This window comes from Coenobita brevimanus, chromosome 112 (genome assembly GCF_032717465.1).
Source record: "Coenobita brevimanus isolate Jiangsu-jjx chromosome 112, ASM3271746v2, whole genome shotgun sequence".
NCBI classification, from domain to species: domain Eukaryota; kingdom Metazoa; phylum Arthropoda; class Malacostraca; order Decapoda; family Coenobitidae; genus Coenobita; species Coenobita brevimanus.
The window spans coordinates 15905097-15925977 of record NC_137065.1 but is presented as its reverse complement, the minus strand read 5'-3'; the positions used below and the strand labels follow the sequence as shown (position 1 = coordinate 15925977).

General features: G+C 39.7%; 1 protein-coding gene and 1 long non-coding RNA gene across 2 annotated transcripts in view; both read right to left on the bottom strand.

Annotated features, from left to right (window-relative positions):
- LOC145417999 (uncharacterized) overlaps positions 1 to 20881 on the bottom strand; it is a 449341-nt gene that overhangs the window by 287246 nt on the left and 141214 nt on the right. The window lies entirely within an intron of this gene.
- LOC145418000 (uncharacterized) overlaps positions 1 to 20881 on the bottom strand; it is a 174118-nt gene that overhangs the window by 33540 nt on the left and 119697 nt on the right. The gene's annotated exons all lie outside the window — the stretch shown is intronic.

Sequence of the window (20881 nt, the reverse complement as noted above, 5' to 3'; positions counted from 1 at the left end):
CTGTACCCTCTCTAACTCACTTTAATTAACACTCTACCATAAACCTTACCTACAACACTCAAGAGACTTATACCCCTAAAGCTAGTATATTCATACTTATCACCCTTGCCTTTATACAACAGGACCACACAAGCACTTGCCCAGTCAATTGGCACCATACCTTTCACAAAGCACACATTCAACAATCTTACTAACCAGTCAACAATAGTCACTCCACCATCCTTCAGGCATTCCACAGCACACCCATCCATACATGCAGCTTTCCATTTTTCCATCTCCTTTACTGCCTCCTGCACTTCCTCTTTTGTGATCAAAGAATCATTCACTCTCCCAACACATTTATTCCTTGCACTCTTCCATCCGCCACAATCTCAGCCACCCTTTCCTCCTCTACATTTAAAAATCTTTCAAAATACTCTCCCCATCTCTTCCTTTCTGCATCCATCTCAGTTAACATCCTTCCATCCTCTGCATTTACTTGCTCCTCCTTCCCAGACTCTTCCTTTCACACTCTTTTCATCTCCTTCCAGAACATTTTCTTATTCTGTTGAAAATTCTCAGTCAGTCGCCTCCCCACCTCTCATCTGCTGCCACTTTAGCATCACACACAGCCCTTCTCACCCTATTCCTCTTTTCCTTATACCTCTCATATGACACCTCATCATTCCTCTACAGCCACACTTCACATGCACATCTCATATCAGCCAAAGCCATACTTAGCTTCCCCTCGCACCACCATTCACTTCCTTTTCTTACACCACCACCCACACGTCTCACACCACACACCTCTTACGCATGCCCCACCACAGCATTCTTAAATATCTGCCATTTCTCTTTCACACTGCCATTTTCCTAATCTTTCACAGCGTTCCACACATCTTTCAATTTCTCCTGATACTCTATAATATTTTTCTTTCTTATCCAACTCACTCACTTTTAAAACCTCCCTGCCACACCTAACCCTCCTAGCTCTCAACCATCTCTTACCTACTCTTAACTTTCCCTCCACAAAGTAGTGGTCAGACATACCTCCACCCTCCCCTCTCAGAACTTTCACATCCAACGACCTTCCTATTACATTTCTGGACACAACCACATAGTCCATCAGCGCTCTATCAACAACCCTTCCACCCTCCTGTCTCACCCATGTATACTTATAAATATCTTTCTTTTCAAACAGAGTATTTCCAGTCACCATCTCTCGCTCAAGGCACATCCTTATCATTCGTTCCTCATTTTCATTTCTTCCAGGCACACCATGCATAAATTAACCACACCTTCAACTGCTACATTTTCCACTCCAGCATTCAGATCTCCCATCATTACCACATTCACATTCGCTCAAAAACTATGCAGACACTCATCAACATCATTCTAGAAAGACTCCCTCTCTTCTTCATCCCTTTCACTACCAGGCCCATACGCACTCACAAACACCCACAGCTCACATTAAAATTTCGCTTTCACCCACATCAGTCTCGATGACACCTCCTTCCATTCAATCACACACTGCTGTACTTCCGGACTCACTAACAAGGCCACACCTTCTCTTGCCCTTCCGCTATCAATACCTGACAATCTTCCATTCACACTTCCAAACATAAAATCACCCTTCCCTTTCATTTTCGTTTCACTCAAAGCTAACACATCCAACTTTCTTCTCACAAACATTCTCCCAATCTCCTCCCTTTTAATCTCAATCGTACTACATCCACGCAGCCACCATATACCCAATCTTCAGGGTCCTGGGATAAACTCAATCCCCCATCCCTTTCTCTGGCCTGCCTCTTTTTAGGAACCAAAAAACAGAGGAGGGGGTCCGTAGTCCCCTCACCCTGCCCCTTTTAGTCGCCTTTTACGACACGCAGGGAATACGTTATGTGGCAGTATTCTTCCTAACACAAACCTGGTAGCAGAGTAGTAGTACCCACCTCGTAGTGCGTCCAGATTGTGTCCCCCGCCACGGGGGGAGGGTTTGTAAAGATTTAAAAAAAAAAAAAATGCATAGCATTGGACAGTATAAGGATTCTTACTCATGTTACAGACACCAATCTCTTTGAGGAGATATTAAGTAACATGAAAATATTTGACACTGAGGATCATGTAAACCAACCAGCAAACGTAATTTCTGTGCTGCAGTTGGTTTTATGACTTCTGGGAACTTTGCAAAATGAGTCCTTCAAATATGTTCTCACACTGGAATTTATTACTGAGCAGCTGCACTTAACATTACACTAAACAGATTACAGTACTCACCAGAACTAATGATCTTTAACTCTCTCATGTATAACTGTTCTCCTCAAGATTACAGACTATTAAGGGATTCCAAAAATCTTATTCTTCCTAACCATTCAAGTATTAGAAGACTAACTCTATCGAGATGCATGAACCCATTAACTCAATAACATGACAGTAATTTCCAGATGTATGACAGGAATAAGTTTAGACTTTTATCTCAAAAGGATAAAACAGTATCATTAATGGTGGATGTAGTTCACTTGAAACCTTATTTTGATTTTAAAGGAGGAAATTTGTTGGTTCAGCTTTTAACTGTAGTGAGGCAGCAACAAGTGCTTTTGTTTACATACTCAACAGCATATGCTCTAAGTTTAAAGTCGTGGTACATATTATACCAACTAAATGCATGAAGGCGAAAACTCTATTTAAAGTTTTAAAACAGGTAATTGTTGGTTTGGAGGAAACTGGCTTTAAAGTACTATGTGTATTAACAGACAACAACTCCATCAATAGGAATGCCCTGTGAGAAACATCGAAAATTCATAGACAAATCGCTCACCTGAGGTTTAAAATACTCGATACAGATAGCAGTACTCCTTACCTTATTGGGTTTTCTATCAGGCTGGCTCCAAAGAAAACGAGTTCTTTGGGAGGTTAACTATTCCACACCACTCATAAACCGTATTTATTTATTTGGTACGAATTTATATGCAGTACGAGAGCATATTGGTTTTCAAACAGTAATATACACAATATAAGCATTGTTTTGCTCACTAACACATCAACATACCTGACCTTTTTTGGCAACATTACCTGATCATCCTTTATGACTGTTTCTTCCTCTAATGCTAGGCAAACTTTGTCCTCCACATCATCATCGATTGGGGAATCACTCTGGCCCTGAATGCCTTTATTGGCCAGGTCACTGGTAACAAGGGTGAATTGCCGGTGTATGGACAATGGCATGCAGGGGGGCGGGACGGAGGTCATGTGGGGTAAGACATTGTCCCTGCCTCCTGCCTGGCATCTTGTAGAGGATTAGAGGAAGGTGTCCCGTGTATACGTACCAAAAATCACGTGCAATAATTGAAAATTGTGCAAAATTATGAACCTTGCAATTGTGCAACATACCGGGCCTGTCGGTGGGTCTAGCTCTGACAAAACATTGCGACATACCCATACATCGATGGGATGCCTCGGGTTAAGAGTTGCAAGCTAATTTCCTGTTGCATGATTCTCGCTGATACACTACCTATCTCACACCCTGGCTTGGTGCTTCTATCTATCTATCTGTCTATCTATTTATCTATGAGTTGTATTATTATAATATGGAGTCCTGACACTGTTGCTTACGAGTTTGGTACCCGTATGCAGTGAAGAATGCATCAGCCTTTTCCACCATTTGGCTGGCATCCTTTACCTGACAAATATTAAGCTGAGCCATAAGCTCCAGCAGGCCGAGAGACTTTTTAGCTGTGTACGCAGCATAAGGTCCTATTGTCCCCTCTCACGTGCAAGGAGTCTCATCTTTCTCCATCCCACTCATCTAAGTAAGCAGTGAGAAGGTCGAGGGAACTGAACAGCAGTCTCCTTTTCTTGGAGATGCGCCAACATGAGTTTCTGACTCCTGGCGTCATCAACAGTGAGACCATATGCTTTGATGAGTGCGGCCTTCATCATCTCATACAATGTGAGACTGTCTCCACGAATTCTATGGAGAATATTGAGGGCAGGGCCCTCAAGCAAGCTAAGAAACTGGAGTCAGCTTAGCTGCCTCATCCACCTGGTACAGCTGTGTCATGTACTCAAAACGAGCTATGAACGGCTTGAGTCACTCACTTCCTTGTATGAAGGCAAACTTGAGGCACGGGGTTGCCAGAACATGTGCTGGAAGAGCACTCAGGAGACTTGGGTGCGGCGGCACCAGATGTGCCTGAGGAACCAAGGAGTCTCGCCTTGAGCTTCAACACCTCAAGCTCATGTTTCTCACGTGCCTCAGCCGCTTGGCACGCTTGTGTTCACGTTTTCTCTCATGTTCTTCGCGCTGAATTTTACGCTTCTTCAAGGACATCCACTCTCACGTTGTTGTTCATAAGTGTACCGTGAGAGCACATAGTCTTAAATTTCTCTTTTTGGGATCAGTAAGCCTTCATTATCCTTGGCTTCATGTATATATATACTAGTAGCCATGATGCTAACTCCAACTAAGACAGTGGACCAAAGACTGACGTTCTGACTGCTGTTTTGCAGAGTGGAATGCTAATAATCGAAACTAAAGAATATAGGCACAGGCTGGTGGTGACCCAGTTTTATCTAGTTAAACTGGTAAAGAAAAGAAATTTTAAAAAAATGCAACTGACTGGGAAAACTTTTACATAAAATTGGTAAAGCAGAATCAGTAACCACCAGTAAGGCAAGTGCCTATAGACTTTAATGATAACTAATACTTAGCTAAGAGTGAGTGAGTTTATTTCGTTAACTAACTTTAAAGCTAGGAGTTAATGTCCTGGAATGAAATTGCCAGATGTCACGGGCAGGAAGTGGAATTAAGTATTAGGTGCAAATAATAATGTCGGTAGACACTAGGGATCGACTTGGTGAAATCCAAGCAGTAAACCTTACTAAATGCCAACTTACTTCGCCGATTCTCTAAAGACGAGAATTTATAAACTTTCTGAACAGTACACAGCAGAGACTAACCACTCACGAATGCTGTATTGCTCGTTACTGCTGGCCCCTGAGAAAAGTGTCCCCACCCCCCTGACAATAGATAACTAATACTAATAATAATGGACAGATTCTTGCCAGTGCTAACTCCTAGTTGGGGTACAATGGATTCTAAGAATTAATACCAAAGAACTGGCCTAAATAACAGCTGTAATTAATATAAGAACATTTGTGCAAACTGGGATAAGCAAATTAAAGAGCACACAATGTGGAGAAAATCAAACACGATTCTACATTTGTTAAGCTCAAAGAAAGGAAACTGTAAATCTATTAATTACAACAAAAATTTTAAGTGAATTCGAAATGTCAAAGCAAAGGATATACACTTTCACTCGAATTCAAATAGCTAAAATAATCTTAATCCTAGGAAAAAGAACGGAAATACTGGTTAGTGAAGGAAACAGAGCTATAGCTAAGGATAGGCTAGGGTGTCTCCAAAAATGCTAAAGCACGCATTGCAATTCACGGCTGAGTCCAAAACTACTAATCACCAACTCTGATGGGGAGATACGGGAAATCACCGAAGAACTCCTGGAGACTAGCCGCTGCGATGGGGGGTCCAGGTCACTGCACTGCGAAGTTTTAGACGACACATACTCGCAGTGGCTGATCCATTACACTGAACTGATTGAATGTAATCAAGCCGGAGAAATACAAAAGCATGAGAAACAGAGTGGGCACAGCTCAACTCAACAATGAGAAGAAGCAGGGCGTGGAATGACTATTAAACAAAAAAATATCGCTCGGTGAAATGCATTGTTTATACAGTGAAAGACAGTCACTTGTGAAACAATGACAAAAGTTATGAAAACTCGTTACAAATCTCAGTGCAAAAGCGAGCGGCTAAAGGACTGAGCAGAAATTCTATGGATTTCAACATTCTTCAGGCGTCTCCCAATATAATATTAATACAGTGTCGCGATATAGTTTGTGGCAATAATGATTTTGGCATATTTCCCAGTGATTTTTGCGATGGTGGCCATTGCATGGAGAAAAATTGTAAGAATGTTTGCTATGGACATCTTCTAATGCCCTGCTGAACAACTATTGCACTAGGGAAAATAATAACATAACTGCCTCAAAAGGGAACTGTGGAGAAAAAAACTAATATTCACTCCTTAAGCTAAGTCACGACCGCTAAGTTCCTGTAAAAAGTTATGCTGTAAGCCCATGCATAGTCAATGCATACAGTAGTTATTCATGATATTGTGTGTAAGTTAATCAATCAATCAATTATTTCCTGTGGCACCTCACGGGATGCATAGGGCCTCGATGAACTCTCTCCACCAATATTTGTCTCTTGCCATCTCCAAGTCCCACCAACACTCCTCTCCTGCTTCTCTTTTCATTGTCCTCAACCAGGTTTCCCTCGCCCTACCTCTACCTCTTCTTCCTCTAGCAGTCCACTCTAGCACATCCTGTATTAAACTGCCTTCTTTTCTGTATATGTGCCCCAGCCACTTCCAGCGAGACAGTCTCACATATTCATTAACTGGTTCCACTCTCCTAATATCCCTTACTCTTTCATTTGTAACTCTGTCTTGCCACTTTACCCCAAGAATCCTTCTCAGTATTTTATTCTCAGATCCTATTACTTTATGATCTGTTGCAATTGTACTGTACCATGACTCATCCCCATAAATTAAAATTAGTCTAACCATGGACTTGTAAAGTTTCACTGTAGTATGTACCGAAAGCATATTATTATTCCAAACAGATTTCAACATTCCAACACCTCGCCAAGCCTGTCTAATCCTCTCCTCAATTTCATTGTTTAATGATCCATTAGATGAAACAATTGTTCCCAGATATTTAAAGTTTTCTACATTCTTCACCACATTATTCCCAATTACACACTCGATTTGGTTCTCCACGTTCATAGTAATAATTTCCCAGTCTTTCCACAATTAATTACCAATCCCACTTTTTCTCCTTCCTCCACCAGACAATCGAACACCCTCTGCATCTCGTAAATACTTCCGCATATCAGTACAATATCATCACCATAGTCCAAATCCATCAGCTTCTTATTTTCTTTCCAGTTAATTCCTGCACCTGTTCTCCTTACAACCTTTCTCATAACATAATCCATAACCAAACCAAACAACAAAGGCGAAAGAACTCTTCCTTGAATCACTCCTGACCCAACTTGAAATGGATCACTCAAAGAACCACCCACCATTACCTTACAAATTAGGATCTTCATGTGTGACTCTCGATTCTTGTAGTAGGAGTTAAAGATGAATACAGGGAGTTGATCTTGATTTTTTATCTTCATAGAACAGGGTATGTATTACAGAGACTTAATATACTAAGTAAGTCTATTTGGACCCCTCTTCTTGTTCACTCTCTTCACTACCTGTCGGTTCTATAGCTAGCCTCCTTCTGAGCTCTGCTTCCTCAATTCTGGTGTAGCAGGGGTCGTGTCACGTGTGTTACACTGTGGTTGGAATGTTCTAGAAACCTGCGTGTGAGTATGTGTGTGTATGTGTGTGTATGGTCACTAGAAGCGGCTGCCATGTGCCTATAAAGATTCCTTGAGTTAGAGTGTTGTAAGCAGATGCTTAGCATTGCTCGATTCTCGCAGACAGTGTACATCTGACTCGCTGCTTCTATCTGTCTATCTGTCTACCTATCTATCTATCTATCATGTTTTCTATAATTAATTGTATTTATAATATGGAGTCCTAACATTGCTCGGTCACGCGCTGGAGGTCCTCCGACAGTAATTATTATTGACATATGCTAATCTATTAGTACATAATTTTGATTATAATATTGTATACATATAATATTTATAGTAAATTGCAATGATCTAGTAATAATTACATTTTAAACAAGTTGTATACATAATTGAATAAATGCAATGGTTGTTGTATGACATTTTGTAACGTGTATGTATAACAGACATACGCATATAATTGTGCAGTGGTAATACTGCTAGGTTATTATATTACATATTGAGTTATCCCTTTAGTAATGTCTAATATTTCACCTAACTTGTATGATGATTCTGGTAATACAGAATTGTGGTAAAATTGTATGATTTTACATAATATTGTAGTAACATTGTGGCAATACATAATTGTAACATTGTGAATTGTTACATAATTGTATTGTAATTGTTACATTGTAGTAACATTGTAGTAATACATAATTGTAACATTTTATGAATTGTTACATAATATTGTGGTAATGCATAATTGTGTTGGCCTTATAATTGTAGTTACATTTTGTTAATGCAAGTGTTACATAATTGTGTTGGCCTTATAATTGTAGTTAAAGTTACATAAAAGTTACATCTTGTTAATGCAACTGTTACATAATTGTTACATATTGTTTGTAGTTACATATCGTTTGTAGTTACATAATTGTAATAATTGCAGTCCTGACACTGAATCCAATCATGCTGCGGTCGATGATGTGCCATGCCACTAGCTTGTGGAGACAACAATTTGCTTTTTGTTTCACTTATAGAAGGAGTTTATGTGATGATGTGCCATGCCACTTGCTTGAGGAGAACACTAATTATCTTTTTGTTTCACTTATAGGAGTTTATGTGATGATGTGCCATGCCACTTGCTTGTGGAGAACACTAATTTGCTTTTTGTTTCACTTATAGAAGGAGTTTATGTGATATTTTGGCATTTGTACTAACACTTACGCTTATTTTCATTTGTTTGTTATGTGATCGTACTCTATTTCTTTTTCTTTAACACTTATGCTTATTTTCATTTGTTTGTTATGTTTTCTTACTCTTTTTCTTTTTCTTTCTTTCTTTTGTTTGGTATGTATTGATTTTCTATAGTTTGTTTTTCTTCGTTTGTCTACGCTTTTTCTGTGTTGTTCATGGTTGCATAATTATTGGTTAATTCCCTTGGGACCCTTTTTTAAGGTTTAGTTTATATTGCACAGACATTATTGATAATATTATATAGCCCCATATTTTGTTATTTTATATAAAAAATATATATACACTATATACAGTATTAACTATATACATTGACTTGTCGTTCACTTGTACCTATCGTGGGCAATATATGTGTCAGCACTGTGTGGAAATCTTTGTCTTCACGATTGTGTTGAAGATGTTCATTCTTGCTAACGTCATTTGTGTTGGCCATTTTTTTTTCTGGTTTTCCTTGTAACTTAATTTATCTGTTTCCACTAGGTAGCTTTAATTAATAAATGTGTAATACAGTTCTTTTGATCGCTCACTGAGTAACTGTGATGGTATATTTTCATTATTACTTTGTAGATGTAATAATGTATAGCTGTTTGTATGAAACATGTATCTTATGGAGGTATAAATGGTAACACTCGTTGGTAGTAAATAAATGCTATAATAAATGAATGAATATATACAGTGTAGAACATTTATTGTTGGTGATTATTTAGTGTTTGAGTTATGCAGTTAATTGAAGTATGTGTACGTAAGTTGTAACTATACAGCATGTTTTATATGTTTGTGCAGAAGTTTTTTGTCTGTCACTGTGTATTGTATAAATGAAGTAACTATGTAACTCACTAATTTTTATCGTGGTGGGAATGGTGTTTTTGATGGTGCAGGTGGTGAGTTGATTGACGTCAGCAAGCACGCATGATGACGTCAACTTCCCACACTGGTAGCTGTGGTGAGTGAATGAGTAGCGATGAGTAACTTGAGTGAAGATGAGTGAGTAAGACGAGTTGTGAATATGGGCTTGGTATTTGCTTCGCCGTCATGACCTCGCACTCCTGCGTCAACGGTGGAGGTTGGGTGGAGGTCGCAGAGAGAGGAGGGTGAGGTCTGATGGTTGTGAGTTTTGAGTCGTGTCTCACTCTTCGTTTGTTTGTTTTGTTTTTCTTTCTCGATGTATTCTCGGTCCTTTTCTCTTGTGATTTACTCGTTGTGGGATGAAGACTGCCACTACTTGTAGGTGCTTGTAGAAGATTATACAGATGACTCGTAGAGTTGTTACTTGTAGTTGATTGTAGATGGTTGTAGTTCGTTCGTTCGTCGTAGAAATTGCAAGACTGTATCTGTACATTGTTAAACTACTGGCAAGGCGTTCCGTGACCTCTTCAACTCTAACTCAGCGTGATGATCGGGGAGAAGGAGGGGGGAGGGTTGGAGAGAATTCTGTCAGGAGCTGGTTGTGAGTTGTTGGTTGTAAGAGGTATTTTTTGTCTTCAATCTTGATAATGCAGAATCAACTGTACACTCGTGGGCTCGTAGGCTTGTAGACTCATAGGCTTGTAGGCTTGTATTTTGTAGGAATTCACTGTAGATTCGTAGACGAGGTTCGTACGTTCGCTGCCGCCATATCTCACAATAACTTCGTAGGTTCTTGTAGTGATGTTTTGTAGATCAGTTATACATACATTAGATTCGTGGACGAGCGGTTGTTATGTGTGAGTAGTTTTGTAAGTAGATAATCTTGGTTCCCTTTTGTCAAGGAATGACAGGAGAGGTAAAGAATAGTATGGGACTATTTTTATTTGTCTTGGAAATATTAACAAAGTCTCTCACACACGAGTGAAGTATATGTAGAGTCCCGCGAGCTAACCTCCCTGTCTCACTCTCTCTCTTTCTCTTCCCCCCTCTTGCCCATGTTGCTAGGCTCCTTCTCCTTACTACCTGTCGGTTCTATAGCTAGCCTCCTTCTGAGCTCTGCTTCCTAAATTCTGGTGTAGCAGGGGTCGTGTCACGTGTGTTACACTGTGGTTGGAATGTTCTAGAAACCTGTATGTGAGTATGTGTGTGTATAGTCACTAGGCGCTGTCGTGTGCCTATAAAGCATTCCTTGAGTTAGAATGTGTAAGCATGTTTAGGATTGCTCGATTCTCGCAGACACAATACCTCTGACTTGCTGCTTCTATCTATCTGTCTGTCTATCTATCTATCTATCTATCTATCATATTTTCTATAATTAATTGTATTTATAGTATGGAGTTCTAACACATGCAGGCTTCTAATAAGATTTACAAACTTTTCTGGTATACCATAGAATCTCATAATTTTCAACATAGCTCCACGTGAAACACTACCAAACGCCTTTTCAAAATCCACAAAACACATACTAAGTGGCATTTTCATCTCATTAGCTTGTTGCATTAGATGCCTTACAACAAAAATCTGATCATTACAACCTCGACCTTTTCTAAATCCCGCTTGTTCGTCTCTTAAAATGTTATCAGTTACTGGCTCTATTCTGTTCAACAAGAATTTGGAAAAGACTTCTGCAACTATAGGTGTCAAAGATATCCCCCTCCAATTACCACACACACTTAAATCTCCCTTGTTTGGTGTTTTTATAATCACTCCATTTTTCCACTCTTCTGGACTTCCACCATTATCCCAAGCCAGAGTAAAAAGTTTCAAAAGCGCATTCATCAACTTGTCATTTTCCACCTTAAGCATTTCAGGAAATATTCCATCCTCTCCTGGGGCCTTAAAATTCTTTAACTCCTTTATAGATTTTGCTACCTCTTCCAAGGTTATATCCCCTGTTTCTATCAGCAAATCTCTCTCGGCTGGCAAAATGTCCTCTTCAGCTGGGATTGGTCTATTTAGAACAGATTCAAAGTGCTCGTTCCACGTTTATTTTATATCCAAACCTTTAGTCATCAAATTATCATTTCTATCTTGTACAGGTATTTCCTTCCTTCTCTTTTCAGTCCCAGTAAACTCCTTTATGGCCTGATACGCTGCTCTTGTGCTCTGACCGTCATTTTTACTTAATTTAATTTCTGTCTCTGTTGCCTTTTCATCATATAGCCTCCTCTTATCACGCCTTACTTTGCTCGAAGTAGTTCAGCTACCTGGCCATCAACATGTTGTTCTTCACTTCTTAACTTCGCCTCTTTCCTTTTCTGAATTACATTCCTTATTTCATCTGACATCCACTTTTTCCTTCTCGCTTTTCCCTTTTTCTTAATAGTAATCTTAGCACTCTCATGCAAAACCTCTTTTACTTCTCTCCACATTTGATTAATATCATTGTCTTCAGATTCCATCAAAGTCTGCAGGACTAGAAACCTGTACCTACATTCCCACCGAAACTTTTCCTTCGTGTTCACATCACTTCTCAGCTCATCAAAATCATAATTATTACATCCTGTACAATTATCATTAAGGTTTCTCTTAAGTTTTACTTTAATCTTTGACACAAGTTGATGATCACTACCTATATCTGCCCCCCTCCTTAAGCAAACATCTTGCAAATAACTCCTATGCCTTCTGCTAATTGCAATGTGGTCAATCTGGTTACAATATTTACCACATGGTGAAATCCAAGTAGTCTTATGTATTTTTCTATGCTCAAAGATAGTTCCACCAATTATAAGGTCTTTTTTTTTTTTTTTATGCGAGGAAGAAGGAACCAAAGGCCATGAGCCCGTAGTAACAGTTCCCTCCAAGAGAAAAACAAAATACAATATAGAGCCAAATTCAAGATCCGATCATTTTGAGATGCCTGGACACACTGCGTTTGAAAGCCTGGAGATCATAGGCAGCAGGAAATACAGACAGAGGGAGACAGTTCCAGAGCTGACCTGTTGCATAAATGAAAGACTGGGAGTAACGGTTAACTCTTGCATTAGAGAGTTGGACAGAAAAAGGATGGGAGTTTGCTGCCAGACGGGTGCTACGCGCCCGTCGTAGAGGTGGAGGAATGCAAGCAGACAGGTCAGAGGAGCAGTGACTATTAAAGTAGCGATAGAAAAGAGATAAAGATGCAACAGTGCGGCGAAGAGACAGAGGTTGAAGGGAGTCGGTAAGAGGAGGAGAGTTAATGAGACGAAAAGCCTTTGACTCCACCCTATTGAGAAGAGCTGTATGTGGGGAGCCTCCCCACACATGAGAGTTGTACTTCACACAGGGGCGGATAAAACCCCTGTATAGAGTCAACAATTGTGCAGGGGTAAAGAAAGAGCGGAGTTGGCTTAGCACACCCAATCTCTTGGAAGCAGATTTTACAAGAGATGTAATATGATCTTTTAGAGATAAGACCCGAGTAAATGAAACCCCAAGCATGTTCAAGGATGATGCAGGATTAAGCTGAATATTATTAAACATTAGTGGGTACACCTGTGGAAGATTCTGTCGGGTTGATAGGTGTAAGAACTGAGACTTAGATGCATTAAAGACAACCATATTATTTTTACCCTAGTCAGAGATACGAGCCAAGTCAGACATTAGGTGTGCCATAGCCTCATCCCTTGTTTGTTGAAGTAACTGTTGAGATGGGCGTTACGGGAACCGAATGGAAAGGTGAAGGGTGGAGTCATCAGCGTATGAGTGGATAGGGTTAGATGTACAGCTTAGAAGATCATTGATGAATAAAAGGAAGAGAGTTGGTGATAGGACAGAGCCCTGAGGAACACCACTGTTGATAGATCTAGGAGAAGAACGATGGCCGTCTACAACAGCGGCTATAGAACGACCAGAAAGGAAGCATCCTATTTTCGTTTCTTATACCAACACCCTCCTTACACATACAATCTTCAAAGCCATCCCTACTACTGCCAACAATCGCATTAAAATCACCAATGCAAACTAACACATCATGTCTTGCCACTCTGTTCACTACGTCCTGCAGCTTCTCATAAAAGTCATTCTTCATTTCATCAGCAGCCTCATTTGTCGGAGTGTGCCCTACAACCATACTGATATTACCATGGTCAGATTTTAAACGAGCGAAAAGCAAGCTCTCATTAATTGGTTCAAACTCACCTACTGCCATACAAGCACCTCTACTCGGCAGTAAGCCTACTCCTTGGTAATGATTTCCATCACTCCGGCCAGAAACCAGCATAGTAATACCATCTTCCAAATTCATTTTATCAACTCCAAGCAACCTCGTTTCCGTAAGAGCACAAATATCCATCTTATATTCCTTGAACACTGAAATAAGTTCTTCCATTTTACCAGCCTGATTGAGAGTTCGAACATTCCAGTTTCCTATTCTTAAGGTTTGTTTTGGATGTATAAACTTATTACTACACCGTGGGATTCTTAGCACCCCCTGCCCAAGTAAGGGCTGCACAGAACTGAGGGCCATTGCTTCGTAACCAGAGTTCATGAAGATTTCTTAGGCAGAAAAATATTTTACCCTGGAGCCAATGCCAGAAGCTCGCAGGAACCAGACAGTGGAGGGAGGAAATTAACTAAATGAAAGTAAAATGCAGAGGGTTTGAACAAAGTACAAGGGAAAGAAAGAGAGCAAAAAGAATGTAGATAAAAGTGTCCCTTTTAGTTGCCTCTTACGACAAGCAGGGAATACTGGGGAAGTATTCTATCCCCCCTTCCCCAGTGTGTAAGTAGTAAATAAAACATAAGTACCCATTTTTTTTATTTTGTTTTAGTTCATGTCCTGAGAGAGAGAGAGAGAGAGAGAGAGAGCAGGCTATCGAGGCGCGGTAGTACTACACTTGCTGACGTCACTGACATTCGAACAGGCCTTCTCTTCTCGGTGGCCTGGGTACAGCATATGGTTCGTCCGATGCATTTCATAAAGTTTCAAGCAACTCCCACCCAGTATACAGACTGCCCAGTCTTTGTTCGTTGTGTCACATTCCTTCTTAAATAATCTGCACATTAATTTATTGACTTACTTATTTACGTATAGGCTGTTGATGCTGCATACTGAGAGAAAAAATAAATGCTGAATACAGAGTAACGTCAGAGGTAAGCAAACACTGAAACTAAAAGAGCATAATGTAGCAATATAAGTCAAAGGCTTTCGTCTCATTAGCTCTTCTCCTCTTACTGGCTCTCTTGAACCTCTGTCTCTTCGCCGCACTGTTGCATCTTTATCTCTTTTCTATCGCTATTTCAATGGTCATTGCTCCTCTGAACTGTCTGCTTGCATCTCTCCACCTTTACGTAGCACCCGTCTAGCAACAAACTCTCATCCCTTTTCTGTCCAACTCTCTAATGCAAGAGTTAACCGTTACTCCTAGTCCTTCATTTATGCAACAGGTCAACTCTGAAACTGTCCCCTTCTGTCTTTATTTCCTACTTCCTATGACCTCCAGTCTTTCAAACGCAGTGTGCCCAGGCATCTCGACATGAACGGATCTGGAATTTGGCTCTCTTTTGTATTGTGTTTTTTTTTCTTGGAAGGAAGGGTTTGCGGCCTCCTGGCCTTTAGTTCTTCTTTCTTGCATAAAACAGTAAACAAGAAGGATTTGGACAGTGTTAACTTATACAAATATATAATCAGTGGCCTACCCTACCACACCTATACCAGAGACAATACTGAACTATCCTACAGTATAAGGCCAAAACACTAGATAGAGACATGAACTGAATGTGTATAGGACCTGTTTGGAAATTCTGAATACTTTGACAAATGGTTCACTCTTAGTATTACTGTAGTGTTATTTTAGATGTTATTCATTATTCAGGCTGTCATAAAATACATACAGTACATACATACGTACACACACACACACACACACACACACACACACACACACACACACACACACACATAGTGACTAAAAACATATTATTTCATTCAAACATTTAACCGTTTTCTCTCTCTCTCTCTCTCTCTCTCTCTAATGATATATCTCCATTAATCCTTTTCTGTTCTTTCTCCAAGTAGCTCTCTCTCTCTCTCTCTCTCTCTCTCTCTCTCTCTCTCTCTCTCTCTCTCTCTCTCTCTCTCTCTCTCTCTCTCGAATCCTATACCTCCATTTGTCCTCTTCTCCTTCCTCCTGGTAGCTCTCTCTCTCTCTCTCTCTCTCTCTCTCTCTCTCTCTCTCTCTCTCTCTCTCTCTCTCTCTCTCTCTCTCTCTCTCTCTCTCTCTCTCTCTCTCTCTCTCTCTCTCTCTCTCTCAATGCAGGACTAACCAGATTAAAACTTGTCTCTCGCGGGAAAATTATTAACATTTTGCGATAGAATTATGCTTCCATGTTTTAATACTAGGCTTTATAGTGATGCTGGATGTAGGATGAGAGAGAGAGAGAGAGAGAGAGAGAGAGAGAGAGAGAGAGACTACACATGTACGCCATACTGTCCTTTAGTTCTCATTTTCTTTGCAGGTGAATGAACGCACAGCCACATAACCTCCTGTATGAAATAAAATAAATAAAAATAACCCAAGCTACTCTTAAATAAACAAGTAATTAAAATAAATGCAAATTACCCCAGTTAATGAGTCTATTATAGCAGCCACACCGCTTATATTTATGACTTTTAAATTATGATGTAAATTATTCACGGAAACAATTTAGTATTTTTGAAGCAAACATTCATTTATTCTCTATCAGTCAATCAGTCTATCTAACTAGCTCTACCTATCTGTCTATCTATCTATCTACCTATCTATCTATCTACCTACCTACCTATCTATCTATCTATCTATATGACACGGAAGCACTTAAGTATGTTTGTAGCAATGACGTTTTTTATATTTTCTATCCATCTATCTATCTATCTATCTAATCTATCCAACACAGAACAAATATAATACTTTTGGAGTAAAGACGTCTCTATATTTTCTATTTATTTATCTACTATTTTACTAGTATCTCTACTTCTACATGTATCATAACTACTACTACTACTGTTACTACTAACACTATTATAACTGTTACTACTAGAAATACTATTGCTTCTACTTCTACTGCTACCGCTACTACTACTACTACTACTACTAATAATAATAATAATACTACTGCTACTACTACTACTGATATTGCTACTACTACTACTACTACCACTACTACTACCACTACTACTACCACTACTACTATTACTGCTACTACTACTACTACTACTAGTATAACAACTACTACTACTACTACTACTACTACTACTTCTACTACTACAGCTACTACTACCACCACCACAGCTGCTACTACTACTACTACTAATATTACACCATCACAACCACCACCACCACCACAACTATTACTACATACATTGCTACAGTTTCTGCTACTACTACTACTACCATCGCTACTACTACTACTAGTAATATTGATACTAATACTACAAGACCACAACCACTACCACCACCATCACCGCTACTCCTATGATTATGCTTCCCATCTTCAGACGGTTTCTTTAAGCATGGGAAGGACCTACAATCATAGAGGGGTCAATGAAAACCATATCTAACCCTTCCAGTTCAACAACTCTGTACTAAGTTAAGTAAACTCGTCAGGAGATATCAACATAAATAGATAGACAGGTGGACAGATAGACAGAAAATAGCGAGATAACCGTATCGAAGGGTTTTTTTAATCTTACATGACTAAACCCAGAAAATCTACGGTTTTTACTCCCCAGGTTTCACTTACTGTCAAACGCCATTGCTTTTTGCCGGTGTTTCTGAACTGGTGGTCCATGGACCACTGGTGATCCATGGTGACTTTTTGGGTGGTCCACAAGACGTTCACTATAGTTGGTATTAAATAGGAGATTGATGCATATATTTTTTAACTTACTGAAAATGCAGTACGAAAAGTTTTATCAAAATAAGTAAGTGGTCATTCATTTTATTGTATTATTCCTATTTAGGAAATATTTTTCCAACCAAAATGTTTGCTGTCTGTGCTTTACTTATCATTACTCGAAAATGAAATAGTCCACGATATTTTTTTTAATTGGGCTGGTTGTCCGTGGCCTGAAACGAGTTGAGAACCAGTGGATAAGGCAATACCGTTCTCTCTCACTCTCTCTCTCTCTCTCTCTCTCTCTCTCTCTCTCTCTCTCTCTCTCTCTCTCTCTCTCTCTCTCTCTCTCTCTCTCTCACCTTCATTGGTGTTCAGGCGTCATATGACGTGGTGACCGTTCCAGCCCGATGGTGGTAGTTGTGATGGCGATTGTTGTAGATATTGTGGTGGTTGGTTTTTGGTATTAGTATTGGTGGTTTTGGTGGTTATACTTGTCATGGTGGTGGTGGTTGCGATAGTTGTGATAACTGTAGTTAGTGTGGTGGTCTGTGGTGATGGTATTTGTGGTGTTGTAGTACTGTTGCGGTGGTGGTAGTTGTGATGGTACTTATGGAGGTGCAAACTGCATGTGGTACTGGTGGTGGTGATGGGGGTGGTTGTAGTGCTGGTGGTTTTGGTACTGTTGATTGTAGTGGTCCTTATGGTGGTAGTAATGGTGATTGTAGTCAAAGTACTATTGTCAAAATATACATAGACGTTGTGCATTGCGAAGACGTAACAGTTTCAGCCCGACATGGACCCCTTGAGGTTAAATAATGTTTTTTTTTTTCTTCTCCTACGATTGTTGTTCTTGTTCTTGCCATTATTGTTGATGACAGCGTTGGCAGCAGTAGTGGTATAATGACTGGATGTGTTGGTAGTGTTGGCAGTAGTAGTGGTATGATGACTGGATGTGTTGGTAGTGTTGGCAGTAGTAGTGATATAATGACTGGATGTGTTAGTAGTGTTGGCAGTAGTAGTGATATAATGACTGGATGTGTTGGTAGTGTTGGCAGCAGTAGTGTAATAATGACTGGATGTGTTGGCAGTGTTGGCAGTAGTAGTGATATGATGACTGGATGTGTTGGTAGTGTTGGCAGTAGTAGTGATATAATGACTGGATGTGTTGGTAGTGTTGGCAGCAGTAGTGGTATAATGACTGGATGTGTTGGCAGTGTTGGCAGCAGTAGTGGTATAATGACTGGATGTGTTAGTGGTGTTGGCAGCAGTAGTGGTATAATGACTGGATGTGTTGGTAGTGTTGGCAGTAGTAGTGGTATAATGACTGGATGTGTTGGTAGTGTTGGCAGCAGTAGTGGTATAATGACTGGATGTGTTGGTAGTGTTGGCAGTAGTAGTGGTATAATGACTGGATGTATTGGTAGTGTTGGCAGGAGTAGTGGTATAATGACTGGATGTGTTGGTAGTGGTGTTGGCAGAGACTAATGGATATATGGAGACACACTTGAAATGGATCTATGGTGTGGCTGAAAAGCTGTGGTAGGAGTGTAGTTGATGGATTGTGGTAGTTGTGATGGTAGTTGTTAAGGTATCTGTGGCACTTGTGGTTGATGTTATGGTTGACGGATTGTGGTAGTTGTGGTGGTAATTGCCGTGATATTTCTGATTGTTGTTGTTAACGAATTGAGGTAGTTGTAATGGTAGTTGTTGTGGCATTTGTGGCTGTTGTGGTTGGTGTTGCTAAAGAATTGTGGTATTTATGGTGGTAGTTGTTGCGATAGTTGTTGTGGTTGTGGTTGACGGATTTTAGTGGTTGTGGTGGTAATTGCTGTAGTATTTTTGGCTGTCGTGGTTGGTGTTGTTAAAGAACTGTGGAAGTTGTGATGGTAATTGCTGTAACAGTTGTTGTGATTATGGTTAATGGATTGTGATTGTTGTGGTGGTAATTGCTATGGTATTTGTGGTTGTTGTGGTTGGTGTTATTAAAGAATTGTGCTAGTAGTTGCTGCGATAGTTGTTGTGGTAGTTCCTGATGGATTGTGGTAGTTGCGGTACATATAGATTTAGTAGTATTGGGTCTATTACAAAAAATATTAGGGATGGTTGTTGTTGTGGTTGTTGTTGGTGGACTGTAGTGGTTGTGGTAAGTGTAGGCTTAGTACTGGTAGGTTCGTTAATAAAACTGTGATAGGGATGATTGTTGTGGTGGTTTTGGTTGTTGACCGATTGTGGTAGTTGTTGTTGGTGTGGGTTAGGTAGTGGTATGATCACTTAAACGTATTGTGGTACCAGTTTTTGAATTGTGGTAGTTATTTTTATGGTTACATTTTTGATAGATGGGCAGAGATTGATAGACAAGACAAACAGGTAGATACACAGACAGAGACTTACAGCCATGGATAGATATTGGCAAACATACACATAGATATAGATAGAAAGATAGACAGATAAACAGACAGGGACAGTAGTAGTGGTTGTAGTTATAGATGGAGATAATGATATTGTTTACTATTTTCCCCCACCTCTCTCTCTCTCTCCCTCTCTCTCCTTCCTTTGCAACTTTCAAGCTTCCAAATTGCACTCAGCCATTGAAGTTTTTAATGAATTACTGGATCTTTTCTCTCTCTTAGTCACCTTTCTCCTCCTCCACCTCTTCTTCTTCTTTATCCTCCTCCTCATCACCCAACTCGTCCTCATCATCATCATCAACAGCAGGAGCAGCAGCATCTTCCTCATGATCTTATTGTTATTATTATTATTATTATTATTATTATTATTATTATTATTATTAAAAATTCCCACAACCCTGTGGGAAGTTATCTGTTTTTGTCACTATTATTAATATTATTATTATTATTATTATTATTATTTTAAATTTGCGATATTTCAAAGGCTCTTTGGCCCAGAGCCTACAAACTTTGTCAGCTTAGTCGGTCAATTGTCCGCTTCGTTTGGCCAAATATGGTGGCAATCCGTCAACCGAATCTCTACATGTAATTCAAAACACAGTTAACCACGCAGTCTCAAGGACGCTTAAACTAGGAAACTGAAATTTTACGACTATACAACCTTAAGGCGGACGCAGAGCGAAGCTGAAAATGGTTCTAATCAATTGATTATTCTCTGAAATCGCCTGCGGTAAAAATCTGGGACTTCTCCGGATATTCTGGGTGTTACCTAACTGTCCATGAAGGATTAAAGCTAGAGACTCCAAAATTGGCAGACCTAAGGCGACATGAATAAGATCAGCGACTTTGACCACAAGTTCCCTTAATAGGCAATGGCTGTGGGAAGCTTTTCTTCAGCAAAATTGTCCTTGTACAGTTTACGGTGTTCTAGTGATATTAATAATAGTAATAATAATAATAATAATAATAATAATGATAAAAGTAAGAGTTATAATAATAATAACAATAGTAATTATCTATCTATATACCTAGGCTGCTTCCCCCAAGGAAAGGGAGGTAGCCGAGACAGGACGACACACTCCCCATTTACTCATCCATTCAAACACATTCGTTC